General features: G+C 46.4%; 1 protein-coding gene across 1 annotated transcript in view; it reads right to left on the bottom strand.

Annotated features, from left to right (window-relative positions):
• Positions 1-10534, bottom strand: part of LOC136318299 (histone-lysine N-methyltransferase PRDM9-like) — a 95052-nt gene that overhangs the window by 47816 nt on the left and 36702 nt on the right. The gene's annotated exons all lie outside the window — the stretch shown is intronic.

Below are 10534 nucleotides of genomic sequence, written 5' to 3'. Positions count from 1 at the left end.
TGGGGGAGACGCGGCCACGTGACCCCGCGTAGCTGACGGAAGGAACCGCCTCTCGCCCCGCTGGGTTCTGGCCGCCCTGCGCTCACCTGCGGCTCCGCCCACACTCTCCCTGCCGCTCCCTCCGCACCGCTGCGCAGGCTCCCGTGCGCGCCATGCTCCGACCACCGGGCACGCCCAGCCCCGGCGAGGCTGCACAGGAGAGGGCGCTGAGGCTGACTGCTTGGCCCATGGTGTGCGCATGTGGGGCCATCCCCAGGAACGCAAGGGTCAGACTGGGGACTCCAGTTATGTCAGTGACCCCCTTGCTCAAGCCAGCAATTTGGGCTTTAAGCCAGTGACCTTTGGGCTCAGCCAGCGACCATGGGGTCATGTCTATGATCCCGCGCTCAAGCCAGTGAATCTGCGCTCAAGCCGGATGAAATTATTACATTTTCTTGTTCTCTTGAGTTCCTTTATTCAACTCTCAAGTTTTTGAACATTGTTATGACTGTTTGCTTTGAATTCTTTATCTGTTTGATTACCCATCTCCATTTCATTAGGATATTTCTCCAGAGTTTTTTCTTGTTCCTTCCTTTGGGGTATATTCTTCTGTCTCCACATTTTGTTTGTCTGTTTTTGTTCCTTTGAGTTGAATGGAACAGTCATCTCGCCGAGTCTTGAAAAAGTTGTCTTTGTTACATTGTGTGTTGAATAGTTTCCCCATGTCGGTTGTCATTGGGGATAGGTGCATGCAGTGCCTGTCTTGTCACCTGGCCTGAAGAAGTGGGTATTGAATGGGCAGTCAGAGGCGTCTGAGCCTCCTTGCCTTTTAATCTGGGCAGGGCTGCCTGGTGTAAAACGGGCTGCGTGGTGTGTGCTCTGCGTATCCTGTTTTAATTATCTGTTGTCAGATCAGGGTCTGCGCTGGGTTACCTGATTGTTTTCTTGTGTCTTACTCCCCACTAGATCCACCCTTTGTCCTGGTGGGGTAGCCTGGGTGCACACACAGCCTTAATGTGTTCATTCTTCACCTTCTCGGGGCTTGGCAGCCCTGTGCACATGCACAGCATTGCCCCTGAGGAGCCACTGAGCCATTTCACCCGCAGGTGTTGTAAAGTACCAAAGGCTATAGAATTAATATTAATATTTTAGGAGGCTTGGAGAACATTTTATTAATTTGGGTTAAAAGAAATTGTGAGAATAGTCTCTGTGCTGTGTGATTAGCATAACTAGGATGGCTCTTGCCATTGTATTGTAAATGAAAAGGGAAGGAAGCATAGATTCCCTGACATTCCACCACACCTGTGGGGAAAGGAGTGAATGGCTAGCCAGGTGCAGGAAGGGAAAAGCCAAAATAAACCTTTTCTTATAACTATGAGCCATTTGCGGGCATTTGTCCCCACGGAAACTATCTCTCTTATGTAAATGCATGTGGTTAATACCTCTGACTCTGGACAGAGAGATGGCAGATGAACACTAGAAAATATAGGAAGGCCTTTTAATATGTAAAGAGATATCTTTCTACCATTGTGTTGACTTGTAAATTTTGTTTTCTCCAAAATGATGTATGGTTTGCAAATTGAACGTGGTCCTATCATGTTAAAGGACATATGACTATAACCAATAGCGGTAAGGGGCTCCTAATTGTAATTTTTGCTTCTGTACTTCCCACTTACAAAACTATAAAAACTAAGTAGAACAAAGGGCCAGCGCGCTCTCCGTCAGATTTCTGTCGGAGTTCCCGCCGCTTGGCCAAGCTAGACAATAAAGCTTTAATGTGTAAACGACGGACCTTGCTCCTGTCTTCCATATTTCGGGTCCCTTCGAATTTGGATTAACACCCCCCTCACTCCACACTGGGCTGCAGGGGTTTGCTAGCTTTGTGCTTTCCTTGGGTAGAGCAGCCCGACCAGTGCGAGCAGTAGCGCCCTCCATTCTCTGCACTTTCTCTGATCAGGGAGTCCAGTGTGCAGACCATAGTGCATTTGCCAGCTCCCCGTTTTCCAGGAGGGGTAATGCCAGTAGTGACCCACTATCTCTGCACTTTCTCTGGGTCGAATTGTACTGCAGCTGGTACCAGAGTGTTTTGCTAGCTCTGCAATCTCTCTAGGTGGGGGGCCCCACATTCACATGCAGCTCAGTGGGTGAAGTGTCACCCTGCCATACCTACCTGCTGGGTAGATATCCGGGAAGAGGAGCTCTCTTTACACCAGCTACGCTGCCCTCATGATTCTGTTGTATTTAGCTCCAGGAAGGCGGCTCAGGATGTGCTGCAGGGCCCTGCAGTTGGCCATAGAGCCTGGATGGAGCTACAGTCTTCTATCCACATGCCTGGGAGGTGTAAACAGTGGTACTCACTGGTTTCTTCAGTCCTGAGCTGTTTCTTCACCTCCTGCAGAGCTCTCATGGTTCCTCAGCCTTCTCTATATGCTCTCTCTCTCTCTCTTTCTCACTTTCTTTCTCTCTCTCTCTCTAGCTTGTTGTGCAGAAGCTGTTTAGTTGTTTCCCAATTGTCTTTCAGGAGGAATTGTTCTAACCAAAGGGGTACATTGGATGGGTTTTTGGGTGGGTGCAAGCCCAGCGTCCACATGTGCTATTATGTTGGACCCACAGGACAGTTCTGAAATAGTCTGATATTGGCTGCAGGTACAGCCTTCTGCTCTGATACGTTCTTATTCCCCATATTCAAATTTCTATACAATTTTTGAGACAGTGGTTTTCCCTCTGACTTTAACTAGTTGTTGGATCCAGAAGGAATAGTTTATTTTCACCTTGTTTAGCATTTTTCTCCTGTGAGAATGGGTATGATAACTGCCAAGCTTCTTACTTGTAGGACCAGAAACCGCAAGTCTTGCATTAGTGGCTTATCATTTGGCTTTGTGTTCCCTATTTGTAAAATAAAGGGAGCAGGTCACTCCTTGGTGCCTGAATTCCCTCTAGTTCCAGCATTCTGTTCATTCCATAAGCACTGATTGTGTGACTGACAGTGCCAATATGTGACATTTGCTACCATTCTGCAGGTTGACTTACAGGTGGATAAAGAGAGGCACATTTTTTTTGAGTCCTCCCTTGATCACGTTTATGAAATCCAGAAGTTCAGGAGTCCAAGAAATTCAACATTGTAAAGCCAGTAAGTTCCATTTATTTTTTGATGCTCTAAAAATATTTTCTGAATGCTTGGTAAATATGGAGAACTTTTTTTAATTCATTTTAGAGAAGAAAAAGAAAGAGAGAGAAGGTGGGGAGGAGCAGGAAGCATCAACTCCCATATGTGCCTTGACCAGGCAAGCCCAGGGTTTCAAACTGGCAACCTCAGCATTCCAAGTCAAGGCTTTATCCACTGCACCACCACAGGTCAGGCAAATGCAGAGAACTTTTATTGTCAACTTGGGATCTCAAATATTGTGAATGTGTATAATTGTGATGAATCTCCCTTAGTCCTCCTCCATTTTTTCTCTCTAGTTATGATTTGTTTTTCTCTTTTTTTCTTCCTCTCTTCTTTTTCTTCCTGGATTTCTCTATCACCCGTCTTTTCATCTTGTTTTCCTTCTTTCCTTCCAGCCATGCTTTCATAAAGCCTTTGAAAGCGCCCATCATATACCAGGCACTGTGCTAGGAACTCATGTCCCTGCACTCAATGACTTTCCATTCTACTATTTTTACTTCTGTCTTTTGACCTTCTTTTATTTAAATCTTCTTAATATATTGTAAAATATGATGTACCTTGATTTGACAAGTATATTGAATTTTAACAACTTTTTTATTATAAAAAATGTATTCTTATTGCAGAAATGCTAGAAAAATTATGAGGAAAATAAAAGAACAAATTTTCCATACAGAGATATTTACTGTTAGTATTATGACATTTACATCCCATATTCTCTGTGTACCTATTGTATTTCTCTATGTATATGTACCCAGGTATATTGGGTGTGTATACATCTGTGTGCATAGATTTTCATTGCACATGAGCATATCTCTCTGTGTTCATATGTGTCTGTCATTTGTGTATATCTGTATATGTATACAAATGAGTATTTATTCACTCATTCAATAAACAGTTACTGTATTTCTATTATGTGCCAGGCACTGTGCTCGACACTGGTTGTCTGTAGTGAATAAGACAGACTCACTTTCTGTCTTTATGAATACTATGCTGTCATGGAGTAGACAGAGGGAATGAAAAATATCATAAATGAAATAATTATAAGTTGTGACAAGCACTGGATTTGTTAGTGCAATGCCCTTGGTCCCAGTTTTGATTGATCATGGTGAGGTCCCGTATCTCAGCTTCTCGGAAGGCAGAGCTGAGACCTAAGTCTCGATCCTTCAGCAATGCGTGTTCTCAGCTATAAAACTGAGAAAATTTACAAGTGATGAAACAAAGACCCTGGGAGGTGTTCTGTGACCAAAGGAACCTAGCTTGTAGGTGGTGACCCAGGCTCAGGTAAATACTGATGTCCAGAGCTTAGGTGGATTCTCAGTCTGGACTGCTGCCACAGCACAAGAAAAACTGCATGTTAGAAAAGGGGTCACTTTGTGCTAAACTATTAGAAATAGTGTTTATGCCCCTGACTGTCAAGAGCAAAGAAAAGACTTCTGGTGTTGTCACCACAGCAGACAGATTATTTTTTATTTTTTAATTACCTCAGGTTTTCTCTGGTACTTTTTTCCCCTAGAAAAGATAACAGCTTGCGCCTGACCTGTAGTGGCACAGTGGATAAAGCGTCGACCTGGAAATGCTGAGGTCGCCGGTTCAAAACCCTGGGCTTGCCTGGTCAAGGCACATATGGGAGTTGATGCTTCCAGCTCCTCCCCCCTTCTCTCTCTCTGTCTCTTTCTCTTTTTTTCTCTCTCTGTCTCTCCCTCTCCTCTCTAAAATGAATAAATAAATAAAAAATTTAAAAAAAATTAAAAAAAAAAAAGATAACAGCTTGCTCTCACCAGAGAGTTCAGTAGGTTAGAGCATCACATGCATACACTAATGTCATAGGTTTGATCCTGGGTCAGGGCACATACAGAAACAGATTGATGTTTCTGACTATCTGTCTGACTGTCTCCCCCTCTTCCTCTCTCTAACATTAATAATTAAAATTTTAAAAAGGCTCATGACAATCCAAAGTGTCTGCATACATTGCGGTTGTCCCTGGGGCCACCATTCGACCTAGGTGAGAAACACATGTTGAAAGATCATTCTGGAACCTGAATGATTGTCCTGGGAATGTAGAAACCACACCCCATTAGTGCAGTGAGTTAACCTCTGAGTATTGAGGAGTAATCTAGAATATTATCCATTGATGAATACGTAGGGTCACAGTGTTTTCTGTGTTGTTCTTCATTTCTCAGTGTGTAATGTTATGGGGGATATGTTCACATTCTGAGGTTTATAGTCAGGACACGTTGAATGAGTCAGTTCTAGAATGACCATCTCTTCTGTTTGGTTGAATGTGGAACCTCCCCATCAACTTCCTCAATGGCCAGGTGAGACTGGGAGCAAGGAAAAGGTGTAGGGCTCTGAGGAAGCTCGGTTTCCTCATGTAGCCTCTACAAGCAGGTAGTTATTGTCCTCCAGTCCCCCCCCCCATGTGGACCTGGTGAGTGCATGGGGTGGAACAAGAGGGGAAGATGAGGAAATCCAGTCTGTAGCAGAATAGCTTTCCTCCCAGCTGTTTCGTACACTTTGGATGGGGTCTCTCTTAGTAGATATGGGCTGTATTTCTGTTCACATGTCAGAATCCAAATGTGAAGTGAGCAATGTGGTCCAGGAGATTCTAGGTAAGTAAAGGGGATGAGGCGAGAGAGTGGGGAACAGCCACAGGCAGCTTGTGAGGACCCAAAAGGGTACCCAGACTATTCCTGAGGTACATGCCTCATGTCCCAAATTATATGAACTATTCCATGGGGCCACTTTTTGTGAGGCCTTCCTATAGATGCAAAGCAGATTCAGAAGCACACTGTGGTCCCAGTTTATTGAGCATGGTGAGGTCTAACCTCACAGGCTTCCAGGCAGCAGAACAAAGCCCAGAGCCTAGATGTGTGTTCCAAGCTCCAGAAAGCAGAACTTTTATAAGTGATAGGAGAAAGACCCTGAGAGGTTTGTTCCCTGGATCCACATGTCTGATGTCTGGAGTCCTGGGGTGAGGAGTGAGGTGACACCTGGAGGCAGACTTTCTATCCCATCCAACAAAGAACAGATTTTACAATGCCATCAGACAGGGAGGGTGGTAGAAGTGGGGAGGGCACTCTTAAAGAGATCTGTTGTTGGTTACCATCTGGGAAGGGCCAGGCCACCTCCTCCCTCTCCACCTACCCTATTTCATTTCCTGTCCACCACCTTGAGTGAGAACATGGCAAGCTGGATGTAAAGCCAGTGGCTGCGGCCACCATCACAGCCGCCTGGCCCATGCAGGTTCATTTGATTCAGACAGTCGGTAATGTAGCAACAGAGCCAAAACTGGTTAACCATTAGCTTTAATCCTAGCTTGCACCCGGTGGGCAAGTAATACACACAGTGGGCCCCAAAACCCACTCATTCAGTGCTCACAAAGCTACTGACTTATTCGAATTTCCTAGAATCAAAGTTTTCTAGCTCACTAGTGTTATTCACCTCTGTTCCCCATCTCCTTTCTGCACAAACTCTGCACTAAATGGCTTCTCCTTCAGCATTTGCCATTTTGGCTGCTTCTCCTCTCCTCCACGTGGCCTTTATCTGCTCTCTTCTCTAATGCTAATCTCAGGAACTGAGAGGGACAAGCTCCTGGTCTGCCACAGTTTATAGTGTAGAAACCAAAAAATTTAATCCAATATACAAACAAGGAAGTCTGATACAAAGTCACTTATCTGAGTCATAATGGGATTCCTCATGAGAGTGTACTATCCCATATCAAAAAGGGTGGGAAAGGCATAGTCCCAACACCAAGCCCCAGGCTACAAAGATCTTGCCTGCCCACAGCCCGCCCCCAACACACGTCAATATAATCATGCCCATCCCAAGCAAGACGGGCAACCAACACCATCACCTGGGCAACGGCCTTCCACGTCAGCAGCGCCATCTTTAACAAAGTGAGCATAATATATTTTATCTGCCCAACACTGGACCATCAGTTTATGTGCAGGTTTTCTTAAAAATATAAAAACTTTTAAAAAGTACAATATTCAACACAAGGCTACAAGGAGTACTTGGATTGCTCGATTTGTCCAGGATACTGTGAGTGCGCACTCTTCTGGCTGATCTTGAATCATTGGTTCTGGACTTTGAACTATGTTAGAATCAGTGTTTAGTTCAAATATCTGTGAAATGGAGATAACAATTGTCCCTATCTCATTCGGCAAATGGAAGCAATAGATAAGGTGTGAGGCATGTGAGGGTCTTAAAATAGGAATTATTACCAGGTCTGGATTCTCATTTAATGCTGTGGGCACTCCCATTGTCTAATTTTTATTATTTTCCTTTTTTTCTTTTTCAATGAATCCAGATAGGGGAAGGGGAGAGGGTGAGACAGAAGCATCAATCTGTTCCTGTATGTGCTCCAGCCAAGGATTGAACCAGCCACCTCTGCATCTCAGCACGATGCTCCAACCAACCGAGCTGTCCAGCCAGGGCATGTGCTGCTCTGTTTTACACATATTTGGATCAACATCACAGTGGACCTCTCTAGGAAAAAATCCCACAAGTAGGTTTTTGCTGTCACCTCGTGTGTACCTTGAAAATGACAGCTAGGTAAAAGTCACCAGAAAGTTTTTTCCTCTGCTGCAATCTGGGTGCATGTAACCAAAAAACTATCAACCTACTTCTGCATCACCGATGTGTCTTTTCCCCTTTTTTCACTTTGAATTTCATTGCACGCTTCTGTTTTAGGCATGGCATGGGGCGGAAACGGGGAGAGGCGGGGACAACACGGGGTGGGGTCGGCGTGGGGCGAGGCGTGGGGATGGTGTGGTGCAGTGACGGTTGGGGGCGGGGACTACGAGGGAGCGGAGGGTGGGGCGGCAAGGCGCGCAGATGGCCTGAGGCGCAGAAGGCCTGGGGCGGGGCTTACAGCGTGGGGCTGGGGGGTACAAGCGGAGTGGGGAACACCGCGTGGGACGGTGTGGGGCGTGGCTGCGAGGGGCGGGGACAGTGGTGGGTGGGACAGGGACAGGGCGTGGCGGAGGATGGTCGGACGGCTTGGGTCGTGGACTGCTGCGCGGGTTGGGGACGGGGCAGTGAAGGTGTAGTGCTGGAGGACGCGGGTGGGTCGGGGCTGGGACGGCGAAGGGCGTGGACTGCGAGGGGCGGAGACTGCGAGAAGTGGGGCGGCTGGGGCGGAGCTGCGCGGGGCAGGGTGGATGGCGCTGTTCGGGGTGGCGCGGGGCTGGGCTAGTGAGGCACCTGAACAGCGTGGGGCAGGGATGGCATGGGGTTCCACGGAGCCGGACGTAGACTTCCTTGTGGTTGGGTCAGTCCCTGGAAAGGAGCAGCAGCCTCGCCTTAGGAGCTCCCTCCCCAGAGAGGGTACAAATCCCTGAGGAGGGTCTCCCTCCTTGGATTTGGTGACCTTCCCAGTAAGGGGGCCCTCCCTCTGTAGAGTGGCTCTCGTTCCTTGGAGGGGTGGCATCTCCCTGGAGATGTTTAGTAAGGGGAGAGAGCCTCCCCCCCCAGGTCTCCCTTGTCAACTTAAGCAACGTCCAGACCTGTAGAATATTTATGAGTTTATTTTAGCCAAACTGTTGACAATTGCTGGTAATCAAAGTCTCAGCGATTGAAAAAATGATCTGGAAAATGGCGTTTTGCCCAGTGTTTTGTACATCAGAATCGAAGTTGAAGACGTGGGGGTTACATGAAATTGATTGGTGATAGATTAGGGAGGCCAAGAAGGAGAATGCAAACTGGGGAAATCTCTGGGACTGATTAAAAGTAAAAATGTATATACTGAAATTTCCGTTACGTGGGCAGGAATAAGATAGTTAACAGTGATCGTGATAATAACAACGATATGGGTGGTTGGCTTCTGCTCTGCTGATCTGCTTGCTCTGAGGACTGCAGGAAAAAATTACCCTTACATTTCAAAGGCGTGCTATTGTTAAATAGGATAGACAGGCATCAGCGCAGAAAAGTGAAGACGAAACAGAGGGGGTTTTGTCTCACTTATTGAAGGAGGGGGGGTCAGAGATCACAGGGTCACCCTGCAGCCCGGAGGTTGGTCCACAGTTGAAAGTGAACTGAAAGGGTCCATTGCTAGGGCAGTGGAAGAGTCCGTGGGAAAGCAGGGCCCACCGACTTTAGCGAGTCTTTATGGGTGGGTGTGGTCCGCCAAGCAGCGTCGGGTGGCCTCTGCAGACACTCCATGGCCAGTGAACAACTTGGTTGCATCCGTGGGAAAAAAAAAACAAAACTGTCCGCCTGTGGTGTCAGGAAATGTTATTCAGATTACCTGTCATTTCCCGTGTGTCCCGGGTGTGCGGAGTGTGGCAGTGCTGTTGAGTTTGTGAGGGAGAGGTTTAGTAGTGTGAATCCAAGGGAGATGGAGTCAGCGTTCATCCTTTCTATGACTGAACACAGAGGGAAGGAAGGGTGTCCCCCAGACTGGGTCCCTGAGGCTCTGAGGAGAAGAGGAGCCCCGCGATGGGAGGTCTGACAGAGGAGCAGTGAAGTGACGTGCAAATCTGTCCTGAGAGGGCTCGGACGTAGGGTTGCAGTGACCTAGCACGGTGGAAGCTTTCTAAAATCCAGAGAAGTCGGTTATTGCTGTGTCTAGTGATTTGGGTTCCTGGTAGAGGGAGGGGAACAAAGTAGCCCATGGGGAAGCTGAGGCCATTCGAGCAGGGGGCTGAGGTGTATTAGTATTAAGGAAGGGAGAAGGTTAGGGTCATGGATAAGTGAAGGGGTCATTGGGTCACAGCTCACCTGACTGTCCCATAGCTTTCCTCTGAGTGTGCTGGGGTCCTGCCCCAGGGTGGATCCAGGAGTCCCCACAGGAACAGACAGTGTCAGCTGGCGAGAAACGAGTGAGAGAGCCAAATTCTTTAGCATTCACTGCCAGGCATCTCTGCCAATGGCTAGTATAGCTTTATTTTTATACACTGTTATAATTACATGGTATGCAGAATATATTGATAAACAGTCATTTTTGCTTTAATATGAGTAAAAATTCCAGGAAAGGGTTAGTATATTTTTTTAAGCTGTGGATCAGGTGGTAAGTCATTAAGTACAGTTATACAATAACTTGAGCAGCAGCAACAACAATATTGGCACAAACTTCTAAAAAGACTCTGTTGACTCTATTTTACTTAGCTACCTATTGTCTAGTAAAAGCTATGTTTGTCTGCTATTTTTCATCTATTAGTAATTCCAACTATTACTCCCAGAACATTCCATATCTGAAGGCTAGGTATGTAAGAAGCTATGTGAGAGGAAATTTTTTCTATTTTTATAATGAGTAATGGACTGGGGGTTAAGTAATGGATTGGGTTTAGGCTGAAAGGTGCTTTTGTGTTTAGTGTCTGAATTCTACCTATTCATAAGTCATAATCTAGATTTTTCTAATAGGATTTTAGAAGGGAGTTATTCCATATA

This window comes from Saccopteryx bilineata, unplaced genomic scaffold (assembly GCF_036850765.1).
Source record: "Saccopteryx bilineata isolate mSacBil1 unplaced genomic scaffold, mSacBil1_pri_phased_curated manual_scaffold_29, whole genome shotgun sequence".
Classification (NCBI taxonomy): Eukaryota; Metazoa; Chordata; class Mammalia; order Chiroptera; family Emballonuridae; genus Saccopteryx; species Saccopteryx bilineata.
The sequence above is the reverse complement of the archived record's forward strand: the minus strand, read 5'-3'. Positions and strand labels throughout refer to the sequence as shown.